The sequence below is a fragment of the Bos indicus genome, chromosome 5 (assembly GCF_029378745.1).
Source record: "Bos indicus isolate NIAB-ARS_2022 breed Sahiwal x Tharparkar chromosome 5, NIAB-ARS_B.indTharparkar_mat_pri_1.0, whole genome shotgun sequence".
NCBI lineage: Eukaryota > Metazoa > Chordata > Mammalia > Artiodactyla > Bovidae > Bos > Bos indicus.
The window spans coordinates 107,990,401-108,007,916 of NC_091764.1; the positions used below are offsets into that span (position 1 = coordinate 107,990,401).

The 17,516-nt window shown below is 47.7% G+C and overlaps 1 protein-coding gene and 1 long non-coding RNA gene across 5 annotated transcripts in view; one reads left to right on the top strand and one right to left on the bottom strand.

Annotated features, from left to right (window-relative positions):
• NINJ2 (ninjurin 2) overlaps positions 1 to 17,516 on the bottom strand; it is a 72,309-nt gene that overhangs the window by 21,666 nt on the left and 33,127 nt on the right. The gene's annotated exons all lie outside the window — the stretch shown is intronic.
• The window catches only part of LOC139183229 (uncharacterized), a 34,933-nt gene that overhangs the window by 8,365 nt on the left and 9,052 nt on the right, over positions 1 to 17,516 (top strand). The window contains exons 2-4 of one of the 3 annotated variants that reach the window (XR_011566797.1): positions 3,582 to 3,730; positions 8,315 to 9,601; positions 10,704 to 10,865. This is a non-coding gene — a long non-coding RNA (uncharacterized lncRNA). Of the gene's footprint in view, positions 1 to 3,581; positions 3,731 to 8,314; positions 10,866 to 17,516 lie in introns of those variants that run through there. The other 2 variants (XR_011566795.1, XR_011566796.1) reach the window with 2 other exon arrangements.

Here is a 17,516-nt window from a genome sequence, read left to right on the forward strand (position 1 = left end):
TCTGCGATTCCACTGCAGGGGGGAATGGGTTTGATCCCTGGTCAGGGAACTTAGATTCCATTTGCCTTGCTGCATGGCCTAAGTAAATAAATAGACAAACCATTAAAAAGTTAAAAAAAAAAAAAAAACAAACTTGTGTTTCAAATGACACCATCAAGGAAATGAAAAGAGAATAGAATGGGAGAAAATATTTATAAACCGTATATCTGACAAAGGGCTAATATCCATAAAAAAACTCTTCTAACCCAATAGATAAGACAAAAAACCCAATTGAACATGGCCATTTTCTTGAAAAGCTGCACAAACAGTTGATAAGCACTTGATGCTGACATAGTCATCATTAGTTATCATTGCAAATCAATGAGACACCATGTCACACCCACCAGAATGACTGCAATAAAAGAGATTGAGATACCAGCTGTTGATGAGGAAGTGCAGAAACTGGAACTCACATTGCTGGCAGGGATGTGAAATGGTGGGACCACTTGGGCTGCTTGGCAGTTCTTCAAAAAGCTAAACACAGTTACCATATGTGCTCAGCTGCTCAGTCGTGTCTGGGTCTTTGCGGCCCCATGGACTACATGTAGCCCACCAGGCTCCTCTGTCCTTGGAATTTTCCAGGCAAGAACAATACAGGAGATACAAGAGACATGGGTTTGATCCCTGGGGCAGGAAGATCCCCTGGAGAGTTACCATTCTCTCTCTCTCTCTCTTTAGTTGCTAAATTGCATCCGACTCTTGCAACCCCATGGACTGTAGCCTGCCAGGCTCCTCTGTCCATGGGATTCTCCAGGCAACAATACTGGAGTGAGTTGCCATTTCCTTCTCCAGTAGATCTTCCTGACCCAGGAATCGAACCCAGGTCTCCTGCATTTCAGGCAGATTCTTTACCAGCTGAGCTATGAGGGAAGTGAGTTACCATATAACCCAGCAATTCCACTCCTAGATAAACACCCAAGAGAAGTGAAAACATTTATCCATTTGAAAGCTTGTACATGGAGAAACCACGCACCTGTCCACCAGCCAAAGCAACTTGATATAAAATCCTGTTGTTCATTGGGCAAAATAGTAAGGCATGATTGCTAAGAACACTTAGAAAAAAAAAAGACTTAAGAGGGAAGACTTGCCCTACAAAATAACATCTATTAAATAAACAGATTAGTCAACTTTGAAACAGGTCTTAGCATAAACAAGAACCAAATTAATGTTAAGGAAGTATCACAAACTTACCACAGGAAAAGAGATACACTATTAATCAAATAAATTTCAAATAGCTCAAATTGCTAAAGATAAAAAAAGAATAAAACCAAAAGACAAGGGCTTCCCTGATGGCTCAGTGGTAAAGAATCCGCCTGCCAATGCAGGAGTCATGGGTTCGATCCCTGATCCGGGAAGATCCCACATGCCTCAGAGCAACCAAGCCCGTGCACCACAACCATCGAGCCTGTGCTCTAGAGTCCGGGAACTGCAACTATTGAACCTGTACCCTTCAACAAGAGAAGCGGCTGCAGTGAGAAGGCCATGCGCCCCAACAGAAGAGTAGCTCCTGCTTGCCACAACTAGAGAAAAGCCCATGTAGCTATGAAGACTCAACACAGCCAAAAATAATTACAATTATTAGACAAACAAGCCAACCCAGAAGACAAGATAGTGACTCTGTAAGGGGGAAAGATTTTCCAAACATTAAACCAAGTGGCAGAAATCACCACGAAGAAGACTAATAGATATCAAGATGTTAAAACTTCCGCCACATGAAACACTTCTTAAAAGGCAAATGTTACAGATTTATATTCTGAGCAAAGAAACATACTTAACAGCCTTTTAAGTATATTTATGATCCCAGTTTTCTAAAATAAAATGGTTTACATACACAGGTAAAAAGTGGACAGCTGAACTCTAAAATGTTAGCGGTTGGAGGCTGTGAGCTTGCTGGTACTGGTACTTGCTGGTACTGGCTGTGAGCTTGCTGGTACTTCTACCACCTGTGTGACCTCGGGCAGGGCAGTTAACCTCTGTGCCCGATTTTCTCGCAGGTGAAACAAAAGTAACAATAGCACCTTCCTGGTAGGGTTATTGAGAGGACTAAACGGGTTAATGCACGTCAAGACATAAAAGCGGCACCTGGCAAGTGGTAAGTGCTCAGTGACTCTAGAATTATGTTCTCTTACACATGGGCTGCTTTTCGGTTGACCAGGATACTAAAGGGTGTCCTGAGAACTTGGTAACACATGAGAATATTGACACTGACAGACTCAGAAGTTAACAAGGAATGAACAAGGGAAAATAGGTCAGGCACATCAAGGAACGGCAGTGCATATTATATTACAGAAAGCCAAGGAGATGTTTTATACTTGTGATAAGTTGAAATTGTCTGCAAAATATGGCCAAGTGGAATTCCCACTTCCTGCCATTGGCCAAGAAGATGTCATGGGGGAGGTAGGATCTTAGAAGACAAAGAAGGGGGTTTCTTAGTTGGAATTGTGCCTGTGTGTGCGCTCAGTAACTCAACCATGTCTGACTCTTTGAGACCTCATAGACTGTGTGGACTGACAGATTCCTCTGTCCGTGGGATTCTCCAGGCAAGAATACTGGAGTGGGTTGCCGTTTCCTCCTCCAGGGGACCTTCCCGACCCAGGGATCAACCCTACGTCTCTTGCGTCTCCTGCATTGGCAGACAGATTCATTACCACTGTGCCACCAGGAGTAGTTAGCACTGGGAAGCCGCATAGGAGCCTGTAGCTTAGGATGTGGAGGGAACCCTGGAAGGCGAGGATGGGCTGGGGTGTGGCTGATCTGCCAGGCCACCGGGCTGTTACAGGCCAGAGGGCGCCAAGGCCTTTGCCTGGCTGCCCCTCTAGTGTAATGACCCTTCCAGCATAAGGGACCTCTTCTGATCACCAATCGGGTTTTCTTTGTGACTCTGGGCTCTTCTGTGTAGGTGTGAGGTCCCCTCTGGAGACAAATTAATCTCTCATATATAAACATATTTCACAAGCATCTGCAGATAAGTTTTCTGCATAGAAACAAGCGTGTTGATGGATGGGGGGCGGGCGGGTGGAGGTAGGGAGCTTGGTGCACAGAATCTTGGCACTGATGCTGTGTGTGAGCCTGGAGCTGTGAACCCCGTGTGCGTGTGGTTACATGCAGACTACTTTCCAGTGACCTGATTCTGGTGTGCCCAAGGAGGACTGCAGACTTGACTGCATCTCAAGGGCTTTCGCTCACTCCCCACCACCCCGGGGCAGCAGGGGGCGGGTGCCAGAGCCTGTGTTTACCGGGGGATGTCTCCTCTGCTCTGTCCTGCTGCCCCTTCCTGGCCTGGGCTGTGCGGGGCATGTGAACGGTGCAGCCCTGGCCACAGGCCACCTTCAAAGAAGGAGCTCACTCATGACTCAGCCTGGGCTTCTGAGAAATGAGGAAAAAGGCGGGGAGATGTTTAAAACCTGGCTATCCATTGAGTCCACCCACTTGATGTCATGTGTGTGTGTGCACGCGCGCATGTGTGTATGTGTGTGTGCTCAGTCGTGTCTGATTCTCTGTGACTTCATGGACTGTAACCCACCAGGCTCCTCTGTCCATAGGATTCTCCAGGCAAGAATACTGAAGTGAGTTGCCATTTCCTTCTCCAAAGGATCTTCCCATCTTAGGAATTGAACCCACATCTCCTGCGTCTCCTGCATTGCAGACGGATTCTTTACCACTGCACCGCCTGGGAAGCCCACCATATGAGGTACTCCTAATATACACCACACGATTAACAGCACTATCTCTGGATGGTAGAATTCAGGGAAAGCGTAAATCCTTTTTAACACATATTTCTGCATTTAAGAAAAATTTTGGATGAGAACATATTTCTCTTATAAGTAGAAAAAGAGATAATATTAAACAGATAAAACACAAACATAAAAAATATTTCCTCCCCAGTTCATTCGTGAGTGGGTCTCAAAAACTTGAGGGTCGTTGTTCCATTTTAGGAATTCATCCTGGGAAAATAATCAGAAATGTGTGCAAGGATTTAGCTTTAAGAGTGTTCATGACGGTACTATCTATAATAGTGAAAACTGGACGTAGCTAATAGTATTGGATTGGTTAAGTCATTACACTCTAATCGTACTGTGGGATAATAGCATTTTAAATGCTAATTATTTAAAATGCTTTTATGTAAGATTTATTTTTAATATAGGTTTAAAAATTATTTGCTTATTTATTTTTGGCTCTGCTGGGTCTTCCTTGCTGCGCGTGGGCTCTCCCTGGCTGCGGCGAGCGGGGGCTACTCTTCGTTGTGGTGCCCAGGCTTCTCGCTGGCTTCTCTTGTTGCAGAGCACAGGCTCAAAGGGGCACACGCTTCTGTAGTTGCAGCACACGGGCTCTAGGGTGTGGGCTTCAGTAGTTGTGGTACAGGGGCTTAGTCCTGGTGGCTCACGGCTTTAGTTGCTCTGAGGCACGTGAAATCTTCCTGGACCAGGGATCGAACCTGTGTCCCCTGCCTTGGCAGGCGGATTCCTATCCACTGTACCTCCAGGGAGATCCCTGAAGTTTATGATGACATGGTTAGTGTTCAAATAATTTCATTAGAATACAAAGTAAGATGTTAAAGATGCATAATTTATCATGTTGTGCACACAGAGCAAATAATGGGACAGTCTACATGAAAGTGTTAACTGAGTGTTTCTGAGTGGTCAGATTATAGATTATTTTGATTTTGTGTTGTCTTTCTGAAAGTTTCAAAGATTCTATAAAAGGATGTATTACTTTGTAGTCATATTGTAAAATAAGCATTTTAAGATTAAAAACAAAACCCCAAAACACTCCAGTCTCAAAGTGCTGAGACTAACAGACTCCCAGAAATGTAGGGGATCACAGCCCCTGAGAACAGGGTAGGGGTCATAGCACAGCACAATCTGTCATTCCTGAGAACCGAGGCTGCACCAGGCTTTATTTACATCATGTCTCTGACCCTTGAACCTGCTGCCAGGCAGGACCTGCCTCCACAGAGCTGGGTGCTGGGAGCCCTGGGTACTGCCAGGGTGGGGAAGCATGTTAGCTCTCTGTTCCCCTCCTCTCGTCCCCCATGTCCTGGTTTCTGAGTGGGTAGGGAGGCGCCCAGTAGCAATTTGGCACTGGGCTTCAACTTTACAGCCTCCGGAGTCTTGGCTGCCACCAGGCCTCAAAGCCCCAGGTCTGAAATTCTCAGTGAATCTCAGGAGGTACTTTGAAGGGGGTCCTCTGGGAGACATACAGACAAGGTGACCAAAGCTCTGCTGGAAATGGAGTTGAAGCTGTAAGAAAATAAGGTGGAGCGGAGAAAAGGTTTGAAATTAGATGGATGGGCAGGGTGGGGAGGGGCAGCTGGCAGAATTATTGTAAACATTGCCCCATTTCTGTTAGTCTCCTTCTAATACTTATATAATTTGAAAACCTCAACCTTGAGTTCTCAAAGGGAAAAAAAGCGTGTAGATATTTCTCTGAACCTCTCGATAGTTAAGAAACACCACCAGGCCCTCTGGCAGAGAGACCGCTGTCCTTTGAAAGCTGTGTCCACACTGACCTGAAGGCTTGTTTATTTAGCCTTTTCTTCTCTGCAATTTGCTCATCATTGCCTTTGTGGTATCTGGCAGAGCAGCCAGTGCACAGTGATCGCTTGATAAATATTTGTTGAATAAATGAATGAACTGAGTGTGTATCCTCATTCAGAATGCATTCCCATGCTGGCAAGTAGGCAGGTGCTTTTTGTATTAGTTGCTATTCACAAAAAGAGATATCTTCCTTAAAAATAAAAGAAACCATTTTCTGCATAATAAGATAGAAAAGTCAGGCACAGTTTATTGATTTGTCTGACTCTGTAAACACCATTTTTAGATACATCCCCTAATGAACCTAATAGCAATCCTGTAAATTACCATTAGGCTAAGAACAAACGTGACTGCAGATATGATCCCTAACAGGGTGGTAACTGAGAAACCCTTGCGTAAGACATGCTGGAGATGCCTACAGTCAAGGCCGATGGTGCTGGAGACCCGCAGTTAGACGTGGTAGCCTGACTCCATTATAACTGCTTTATTGACAAGCCATATAATTCACCTGCTTAGAGTGTGCAGTTACAGTAGCTCTTAGTATATCCACAGAGTTGTGCCCCCATCGCCACAGTCAATTCTAGAACATTTTTATCACCCCCAAAAGACAGCCCATGCCCATTTCCTCCCACCCACAAGGCTCCAGCCTAAGCAACCAGTAATCTACTTTTGTGTCTGTATAGATTTCCCTATTCTGGACATTTTATATAAATGGAATCATACAAAAGTGATCCATTGTGACTTTCTCTTAATATGTTTTCAAAATTCATGTTGAGGCATGTATCAATGCTTCATTTCTTTTTCACTGTTGAGCAATAGTACGCAATATGGCCACATTTTATTTGTCTGTTCTTCAGATAATGAACATTTGAGTTGTCTACACGTTTTAGCTGTTGTGAATGACATTGCTTTACACTCATTCACTGTGTGGATGTGTAGACCTAGGAGTAGAATTTCTGGGTTGTATGGTCTGTGTTTAACATTCTGAGGAGCTGCCAGACTGTTTTCCAAAGTGGCTGGTTTGGAAAGTGTTTCACATTCTCACCAGTAGTATGTGTGGTTCCAGTTTCTCCACATCCTTAACGACTGTTATTATGTCTTTCTGATAATAGCCTCCCTGTGAGTCCTGGAGAAGGAAATGGCAACCCACTCCAGTATTCTTGCCTGGAGAATCCCAATGGACAGAGGAGCATGGCGGGCTACAGTCCCTGGGGTTGCAAAGAGTCAGACCTGACTGAGCGACTGACACTTCACAGTGAATATGAAGTAGTATTTCATTATGGTTTCAGTTTGTTTTTCCCTAATGGCTAATGCTGTTGAGCATTTTTTGGTGTGCTTGTTGTGTATCTTGTTTGAGGGGAAAAAAAGGTCTATTTAGATCTTTTGCCCATTTAAATATTGAGTTATTTGTCTTTTTATTATAGGTTATAAAAGTTTTTAAAAAAATATTCTGCATACCAGTTTCTCATCAAGTATATGATCTGCAAATATTTTCTTGCACTGTGTCAGTTCTTTTTTCACTTTCTTTTTAAAATTCTGATTTAATTAATTAATTTATTTTTAATTATTTGTTTATATTTGTGGCTGTGCTGGGTCTTCGTTGCTGCGCTTGAGCTTTTCTGTGGTTGTGGCAAGCAGGGGTTACTCTCTCGTTGCAGTGCGCGGGCTTCTCATCGTGGCGGCTTCTCTCGTTGTGGTGCATGGGTTCTAGGTACGTGGGCTTCCGTAGTTGCAGACCCTGGCCTCTAGAGTGCAGGCTCAGCAGTTGTGGCACACAGACTGGTTGCCCTGCATATATGGAATCCTCTCAGTCCAAGATTTGCTCTTATAGTTTTTCTAAGAGTTTTCAAATTTTAGCTCTTACACTTAGGTCTATGATGTGTTTTGAGTTAGTTTTTGTGTATGGTGTGAGGTAGGGGTTCAACTTCATTCTTTTGCATGTGGGTATCTAGTCATTCCAGCAACACTTACTGAAAAGAGTATTCCCCACACCGTCGCCCCCCACCCCCTGCCACTGAACAGTGGTCCTGGCACCACTGTTGAAGACCCATTGATCAAAGAGCTGAGGGCTTATTTCTGAACTCTCAATTCTATTCCACTGACCCATATGTCTATCTGTAGGCCACTATCACACATGATTACTCAATTGGCAGATATGAGTTCTCCAAACTTGTTCCATTTTTTCAAGATCATTTTGGCTAGGCTGGGTCCTTTGAAATTCCATATGAATTTTAGAATCAACTCTGCCAAGAAATTGGGTGAGACATTGATAGGGGTCCCTTAAATCTGTAAACCAATGTGGGGAGCATTGCACTCTTAGCAGCAGTAAAGGTATTTTTAAATGCTTAAACTACAAGGAGAAAGAGACTGGGAGCAGAAACAAGAAAAAGGAGGCGTACACAATTCAGTCGAGCAGTAGAAGCTGTGTCCTGGTGCCTTCAGAAAGGACCCAATAAAGGGACAGAGCCATCCAGGAAGGCACTAAATTTGGAAACACAGGGTACCAAGGCAAGTGGTAGCGACATGCAGTGCTGAGGTGGGGGATGGGCCGCAGGTCTGTTTACAGAGCAGTTCAGCCGAGATGGGAATACCAGACCACCTGACCTGCCTCTTGAGAAATCTGTATGCAGGTCAGGGAGCAACAGTTAGAACTGGACATGGAACAACAGACTGGTTCCAAATAGGAAAAGGAGTGTGTCAAGGCTGTATATTGTCACCCTGCTTATTTAACTTATATGCAGAGTACATCATGCGAAACACTGGGCTGGAGGAAGCACAAGCTGGAATCAAGATTGCCGGGAGAAATATCAATAACCTCAGATATGCAGATGACACCACCCTTATGGCAGAAAGTGAGGAAGAACTAAAGAGCCTCTTGATGAAAATGAAAGAAGAGAGTGAAAAAGTTGGCTTAAAGTTCAACATTCAAAAAACTAAGATCATGGTATCTGGTCCCATCACTTCATGGCAAATAGATGGGGAAACTGTGGAAACAGTGGCTGACTTTATTTTTTTGGGCTCCAAAATCACTGCAGATGGTGACTGCAGCCATGAAATTAAAAGACGCTTACTCCTTGGAAGGAAAGTTATGACCAACCTAGACAGCATATTAAAAAGCAGAGACATTACTTTGCCAACAAAGGTCTGTCTAGTCAAGGCTATGGTTTTTCCAGTAGTCGTGTATGGATGTGAGAGTTGGACTATAAAGAAAGCTGAGCACCGAAGAATTGATGCTTTTGAACTGTGGTGTTGGAGAAGACTCTTGAGAGTCCCTTGGACTGCAAGGAGATCCAACCAGTCCATCCTAAAGGAGATCAGTCCTGGGTGTTCATTGGAAGGACTGATGTTGAAGCTGAAACTCCAATACTTTGGCCACCTGATGCAAAGAACTGACTCATTGGAAAAGCCCCTGATGCTGGGAAAGATTGAAGGCAGGAGGAGAAGGGGACAACAGAGGATGAGATGGTTGGATGGCATCACTGACTCAATGGACATGAGTTTGGGTAAACTCTGGGAGTTGGTGATGGACAGGGAGGCCTGGTGTGCTGCAATTCATGGGGTCGCAAAGAGTTGGACATGACTGAGCGACTGAACTGAACTAAACTGACTGAACCCTCCAGATTTCCTCCCCCTTCCCTTCTCAGCCGGGGGGCAGCTCCTTCCCCAGGTAAGATATTTGTTCTTTTCCAGGGCAGCGCTCTTAGAGTGTGGTTGTGAACTGGTTTAGGTCCACAGACTTTGTTACTAGCCCCAGTAAGGTACAGATGTACAAAAAAATAAAGAGTGTTTAGAATTTTTAGCGAAATTTGAAGTTGCCTCCACATTCAGGTGCCTGCGCAGTGGCCTCCTCTTGCTGAACAGGATACAGGCTGGTCTGGATGATTGACCTCCTACCATGAGTCACGTGTAGTGGTGGATCACGTGTACCATCATGTACTGTAGGACCACTGTCGGTGCTGCCGGATTGGAAGATTATCCATCAGTGCCCAGCACAGATTGGTTGAGAAGCATGTTCTAGAGGCTGACAGGTCAGTGGTGTGTAGTTGGGAGAGGGTTGGAGTACCTGGTTGAATGTCTGTGTTCTTAACAGTGGGCTATTCAGCCTTCCTTCCACCCTCGTTTGAGAAAACTGTCAGCTAGGTGTATACCCTCCCCCAGCATCTGTCCCCAGGCAGGAATCCAGAAAATTCTCATCAGAAAATACTTGATGACCCAGAGAGAAGATTCTTAAGCACTGACATTTAGAAGTTCCCTCTATTGGTGGCTCAGACGTTAAAGCATCTGCCTACAGTGTGAGAGACCAGGGTTCAATCCCTGGGTTGGGAAGGTCTCCTAGAGAAGGAAATGGCAACCCACTCCAGTATTCTTGCCTGGAGAATCCCATGGATGGAGCAACCTAGTAGGCTACAGTCCATGGGGTCGCAAAGAGTCGGACATGACTGAGCGACTTCACTTTCACTTTCTTTTCTGTTTACCTACAGTGAAGTTCTTCAATGGACGAGCCATACTCAGCACATGAAGCTAAAACTCTAAAAACTTTTGTTTTTTGAATAGTCTTTCTGCTAATACAACTCAGAATTCAAAGGTTAAGAAAGGTACAATGAAGAGGGCTTCTCTGCATCACCACATAGTTCCCCTTCCAGTAAACTGTTTAGTGCTGCATTCATCCTTTAACATAAAGTTACATGAAAGAGACCATGATAGAGAAATCAGAAACTCAGAGAAAAGAATTAAGAATATAAAAATTTTAAAAGTTCAAAAAAGGAAAGCAATATCTCTGGAGACAGAAGAGAAGCATTACATCAATGAAATAAGAACAGTATCCTATTAAAAGAAGTAATAGTCCAGAAACAAAAAAAAAAAAAGAGAGAGTGAACTCTTAGGAATTAAAAATATGAAATATAAGTATTTAAAACTCAACTTGAAAAGTTAGAAAACGAGGTTTATGAAATCTCACAGAAAGTAAAACAAAGTGAGAGGGAAAATTAGATACAGAAAATAAGTTTAAAGGATCTGGTTAAAAGATGCAGCATCCTAGTAACAGGAGCTTCTGAAAGACTGAACAAAGAGAAGAGAAGGAAAGAAATAACCAAATACACAATTAACGACTTTCTTTTTTTTTAAGAGCAGAAGAATGTAAATCTCCAGGTCAGAAGGACTCCTTAAGTGCCCGGGATAATGAAACAAGAGAGACCCATCCCAGGATACATCCCTGTGAACCTTGAGAGCACAAGAGGCCAGAGAAGAATCTGAACACTTTGAGACCAGACGAATAAAGGACAGAGAAGTGAAGTGGTCTGGGTCATCTCAGCAGCCACTCTGGAAGCTAAATTTCTATACTCAGGCAGACTGTCAATCAAGTGCATAGACATTTTCAGTTATGTTAGTAGCAAAAGTTTTACTTCCTTTGCTCACCCTCTTAGGATGTCCCTGGAAGGTATGCATGATCAAAACAAATAGTAGATCAAGGACGAAGATGTGGAATCCACAGTGGGGAGAGCTACTTGGCACTAACCAGAGCAGAGGGGAAAGAGGGAAGGGATAGAGGAAGAATGAAGCCAGGAAGTGGGTGCACGGAGAAAGCAGAGTCTGGAGGCCGGGAGAGGGGCTTCCACGGTGGTCCAGTGGTAAGATTCCACACTTCCACTGCAGTGGGCACGGGTTCGATCCCTGGTCAGGAAACTAAGATCCTGCATGCAATGCAGTGTGTACCCCCACCCCAACACCAAAAAAAAAAAAAAAAGGAGGCTGGGAGAGTCCTCCCCAGCTTCTTGTCTTCCCAAGGCTCAGTGTTCATCCATAGCTGGCCTTATGAGACACTTGACCTCTTTGTATCGAGTTCCTCTTCCTGCTTAACCAGTTCACGCAAGATTTTAGTCTCTTGCAACCAAAATGTTCCTCTTGATACCTCTGCTCCTCAGAGTTGGAACCAGCACCATCAGCATCACCCAGGAGCCTGCTAGAGATGCAGGCTTACAACCCTCCCCGAGACCCACTCAACAGGATCTGCATTTTAACAAGATTCCCAGATGACAGCACGGTCCTAGTAGATTGACCTTGCAAGGTTGGGCGGATTAAAGATAGTATGTAAAATACCTAACCCCATAATGGGTCCTCTGTGAGGTGTTCTGTAGGTGGTGATGGTGAGGATGTTGGCGGGGCTGAGAACACTTGGGATGACAATCTAGGGAAGCATTCCTAGGACCATGGCGCGTGGCGGCTCAGCATCTAATTACAGAGACAAGGCAGAAAGCACGTCTGTACCAGAAAACGGGTTTCAACTCCACTCCAGGAACCTGTCGGGTTAGTCAGACCAGGTGTCAGCATGGGAAACCATGGAGAAAACCACCTCTCAGGTGTGGCAGCTGGCTATGAGTGAGTGACAGGCTGGCTCAGCACCTGGGGTGATGTCTGATGGGGTGGGGTCAGGGGAGATGTTGGCTAGGCCACCTTCTCAGCAGAGTGGGCGGGCATCCTGGCCCAGCACTCAGGAAGCGGGTCAGGAGGACGTGTCCTGAATGAGCAACTCTTAAGTGCCTCTTCAGCCCCGTGGGATGGCAGGGCGGGGGAGGGGTTTAGGAATGAGGGGGGGCTGGGTCCCCCTACGGGGGCAGGGGATCCCTTCCCATCTTGGTGGGAGCAGGGCAGCCTTGCACACGGTTTTCCTGGCTCCAATCCTTTTAGCTTTCAGCCACCTTTTTTGTGCTAGGGGTTCTGTTGATTTTCCAGTACTGGGCAAATCTGACATACAGCTGGGATTTTAAAGATTTTTAAAGGAGAAGGCGATGTGCTCAGGGGAAGCTGGAGTCCCATGTGAACCCTCAGTGCGAGTGGATAGAGGTGGTCATCCCACGTGCCTGCCTCGTCTGGAGCTACCGGGCAGGCTTCCCACTGTCCACCAGCCAGACGGTGCTGTATCAGTCCTTGTCCGGCTCTACCCAAGAAACACCCAAACCCTCCCAGTGTTTGCATAGTAGAGCCCCAGGCCCTTAGAACACCTGTAGGAATCTCACCCTCGGAAACAACAAACTCTGTCCTCAGCAGATGGCTGCCCTGTACGTGCTTGTTGTGGTCACCACCTGCGTAGACACGGCAGCCGTAGAGGCCTGATGTCAGCCTCAAGGAGCCATGGACACGGGCTGCGTGCTCCCCGAGTGCCAGTACTTCCTTGTGAGCCGAAATACAGTCTTGGTTCCTGTTATTCAGATGAGAAAACTGAGGTATAAAGTGCTGTGACAAGGTCACACAGCTTGTGAGTGGCTGAACTGGGACTCAAACCCAGGCAGTCTGGCTCCAGAGCCCCTGGTGGACAGGGGGCCAAGACAGCTCCTGTCCACTAATGCTTCTGGCCTGAATGGTGTTAGCCAGCCGAGCCGGAGGCAGTGGGGTGAGGCCGGGAGCAGAGGCATCGGTACTCTCCATGCCTGTCGTCCCCGCTGGCCCGTGTAACACCCGGCTCGTCTCCATCCCTTGCTGACTTCCAGTTTCCTTGCACTGTATGTGGAGTAGGCGATCCTGTGGATTCAGGCCACACAGTGTGCACGGCAGGGTCACTACACACAGGGAGGTGTGTCCACTTGTAGGTGTGGAAGGACACAGGGACCAGGGAGCACAGACCTCACCTTTGCTGGCCACATTCAGCAAGGCAGTTAGTGTCCCATTTTTTAAAACGGGGAAAATGATGTTTGAATGTGGACGGATGCTCAGTTCAGTCGGAGCCATGTAGGTGAGGCCCCAAGTGGACCTCCGGCCCAGCTCCGTGTCAGCAGATCTCCCCTGGGCATCATTGTGACTGAGAGCTACGGGGTCCACCCCCAGGTCCTGCTCCTGCAGGCATTTTTATCCACCCCCTGCCCTGTCCCAGCCGGACAGGCACTGAATCAGTGCTGCCTGGGAACTGGCGTCACCCCTGGCTCCTTTCTTGCCCAAAGTGGCATCTGCTCGGCCACAAAGCCCCCTTGTGCACCGTCACTCCTGACACATCCATCCACCGATGCCAGCCAAGCCTCACACCCGTCATGTAAGGACCGACCAGTGAGCCGGAAGTGCATGGGTGAAGAGAAGGTCAGGCTGGCGGCTGAGAGGAGGGCCAGCGGGCACAGCCTCCCCCCATATGGCATGTGCCCTGCATGCAGTAGGCGCCCCGCACAGCCTCACTGCTGGATTCGCTGCTCCCATCACGGTGGCAGGATGGGCCCCGCGCCTGCAGGAAGTCACTTTAGCCCCCCAGGTGAGCAGCCCTCATGGCGCTGCCAGAACCGCAGCCCTGGAACCACCTCTGTACAGAACTCTGTGTTATCGTGTTATCACAGCAACTTCTGCAATCCGCTCAAGAACTTCCTGTTCTGCACCCGAGTGAGGGGAAGAGGCACTTCCTCCCTACAGCTTAAGAGAGCAGGAGGTTTAGACAGTGCTGGTGTGTGTGTGTGTGTGTGTATGTGTTTGTGCACGCGCATGCACGTGTAAATGTGTGGAAGAACCCTCTGGTTTCACTGTGATGATAGAAATGACAGTCTCTAGTTGTCTCCCATTTCAATGTTGTTCAGTCACTCAGTTGTGTCCAACTCTTTGCAACCCCATGGACTGCGGCACACCAGGCTTCCCTGTCCTTCACTATCTCCTGGGAGTTTGCTCAAACTCATGTCTATTGAGTCGATGATGCCATCCAACCATCTCATCCTCTGTTGCCCCCTTCTCCTCCTGCCCTCAATCTTTCCCAGCATCAGGGTCTTTTCCAATAAGTCAACTCTTCACATCAGGTGACCAAAGTATTGGGGCTTCAGCTTCAGCATCAGTCCTTCCAATGAATATTCAGGGTTGATTTCCTTTAGGATTGACTGGTTTGATCTCCTTGCTGTCCAAGGGACTCTGAAGAGTCTTCTCCAGCACCACAGTTCAAAAGCGTCAATTTTTCAGCATTCAGCCTTCTTCATGGTCCAACTCTCACATCCATACGTGACTACTGGAAAGACCATAGCTTTGACTAGACGGACTTCAACGAGTGATTCTCAAAGGAGAGATGCAGGTCTCATGAGGAAGGGACATCGGAATCTCAGGAGTCAGAGTGATAAATGAGAACATATATATATATATATATATTTTTTTTTCTTCCTTTGGTCTTCATTGCTGTGCTGGCTGCTCTCTAGTTGCGGTGAGTGGGCTTCTCACTGCTGTGGCTTCTCTTGCTGTGGAGCGCAGGATCTAGAGCACAGGTTCAGAAGTTGTGGAGCACAGGCTTAGTTGCCCCGCAGCATGTGGGATCTTCCTGGACCAGGGATTGAACTTGTGTCCCCTGCATTGGCAGGCAGATTCCCAGCCACTGCACCTCCAGCGAAACCCAATGGAAACCTATATTTATCGAAAGGAGCATGATTTTTTTAAAGGACTGACCCTACCCTTTCAGAAGCTGTTCCTGTTCTTTGCTCTACTTGAAGAAACTCCATTTACCCCTCGGAGCCCAGTTCAGCTGGGAAGCCTTCCTCAGCCTCGTGGGCTAAATTTCTCCCTCTTTCTCAATCCTCCCAGAGCATCGGGTTCACCGCAACCCCCGCCCCCGGAAAGCATGTCCCATTGGTAGGGCAGAGGGCCACCTGTGGGCTGCATGCTCCTAGAACACAGGAAGCGTGCCCCACAGGACTTCCTGTACCTGATTCCAGATCCACAGACATGCAAGAGCAGGCCCTGCTGATTGACAGAGAGGTGGTGTGGGTGTAGGAAGCACGGGAAGGACAGGGTTGAAAAGTGAGGACCACTGTCTGAGACACGGATTGTCCATCCCAGCGGACTCTGTCTGGGGTAAAAGGCTACAGAGAGCTCTTTTAACACGATGTGCTAGAGGCAAACTGGTTACAAAAGGTAATGAGAATTTCCAGGAACAGAGGAAGATCTCAGGAAGGTGAGGGACTGGTTCAGGCAGATTTCTGGATGTGGAAACCCAGAACCACACCGCCATCCTGAGTGGCTACCTGGCCGGGATGGAGGCAGAGTCCTATAGGCAGAACAGCTCTAGGAGCAAACTTGGGCTTCTCCAGGAGTGGGGGCCTGAGGAGGGCCGCAAGAAACAGAGGCCATGATGATGACCTGGTCATTGGGGCCAACTGTGTCACGCTGCATTGAGCAGCTGGGTAGTGCTCCTACAGATTACTAACCTCCTCTGGTTTGTGCCTCACAGTGCCACTCATTCTACTGATTGATTATGGGCTGCACAGGAGAGGAGTGTGCGTGGGTTCAAGGGCCTGACCCTAGACCCTTGGGTGTGTGCCTGCTCAGTAGCTTCGGTCGTGTCTGACTCTTTGCGACCTTGTGGACTGTAGCCCACCAGGCTCCTCCTTGCATGGGATTCTCCAGGCAAGAATACCGGAGTGAGTTGCCATTCCCTCCTCCAGAGGATCCTTTTGACCCAGGGATCTAACCCACATCTCTTACGTCTCCTGCATTGGCAGGCGGATTCTTTACCACGAGCACTGCCTGGGAAGCCCGGATCCTCAGTTGATAGCAACACAAAGTTTCCAGGGATGGAATATTGAAAAGGCATCCGTGTGTCTCTTTAGGACAGTGAACGTGTACATTCTGTCCCAGAGCAAACAACAACAATAGTGTTACAGTTGCACCAAGAAACCCACTCCCCCCATCCCCAAATAGATTGGGGCCTCTTGATTATGAGGTGAGCCTGTCCCCCAGTGTCTAAATTAGAAACACGACTTTTGAACACTGTGGGGAAACTGCATGGCGCCTTCCTTCCTCATACCTTTAAGATGTGTCCCCATGGAGCACCCTTTTGTGCAGCAGCCTCTTCGGTGACCTCTTCTGAAGATAAGAATCCCTGGTTATGCGGATAAAGGATTGAAAATACCTGGACATTCACCTTCCCAGTGAACGTGCCAAGTCTCTGGCACTCGCAGCTTTCAAGCTGCCTGTTTTTCCGTAAGAGTGTGGTCCCTGCTGCTGTTGTCCTGGGTCCCCTGACCTAGGGAGGGGTTATCGGGAAGGCTGGTACCTGCCTCGATGGCATCAGAAGAAAGAAGCGGGGGACCAGCGTATACTGGCACAGGCTCCCCGGCTCATCCCCCTTGGAGTCAAAGCCCTGCTGAGCTGAGAAGCCCAGTCTAGCACCTGACCCCCGTTCCCACCGCCCAGCATTCCTTGGCCTCCAGACCTGTCCTCACACCAGCTGCAGAGCCCCCAGTCCTGCCCAAGTACAGTCCTTGTGCCCTGCCTTCCCATGTCATTAAGGGCTTTCAGTAAAGCTCTCAGGCTCCTCGAGATGAAAGGACTAACCTGGCCCTGGGGGTTTTCTCCCAGGTCCCTGAGTCTCCCAGTAGGTGGCTGCAGGCGGAGGCTCGCAGGGTGTCCCCCACCCCCATGGTGTCGACGGGTTCTCGGCTCCTCACGTGCTCCCCAAGCAGGATGTTCTGATTTCCTCACCAGCTCTCTCTGTTGAGCCGCAGAAGGTGGGCGACCACCGTGGGGTGGCAGAGCCAGGCCCTTCTTCCTAGGAACTGGCTTCTGCCTCCTAAGTCCACCTGAAGCCACTGCTGTCCAGCGGGCGGCCTCGGTCACCACCAAGCCCTGCTGTCCCCGACTCTGGGCGCTCCTCTGGCGTTGCAAGTCAAAGTCCCCCCACCACATGGAGGCAGCACTGTGCTCTGGGCAGTAGTTCAGGCTCTGGGGTCATCCTCTATAAGTATGAACCCTGGCTCTGCCCTGGGCTAGTGACCTTGACCTTTACCCACTGTAAAATGAGGTGCAGAAGAGTTCCTTCTTACGGAGATATTTAGAGGATTAAGTGAGATAATGTTAAAGTGTCGGCCTTCAGGAAGGGCAAGCACAGTGGTTTTCTTTTCTGAGAAATGTTGTCTATGTTAGCCCTGCGGTCACCCTATGGATTCTGGTCAGTAGGTCTTGCTTGAATGGCCCAGGCGAGTGGCCTTCCCTGCCTGACCC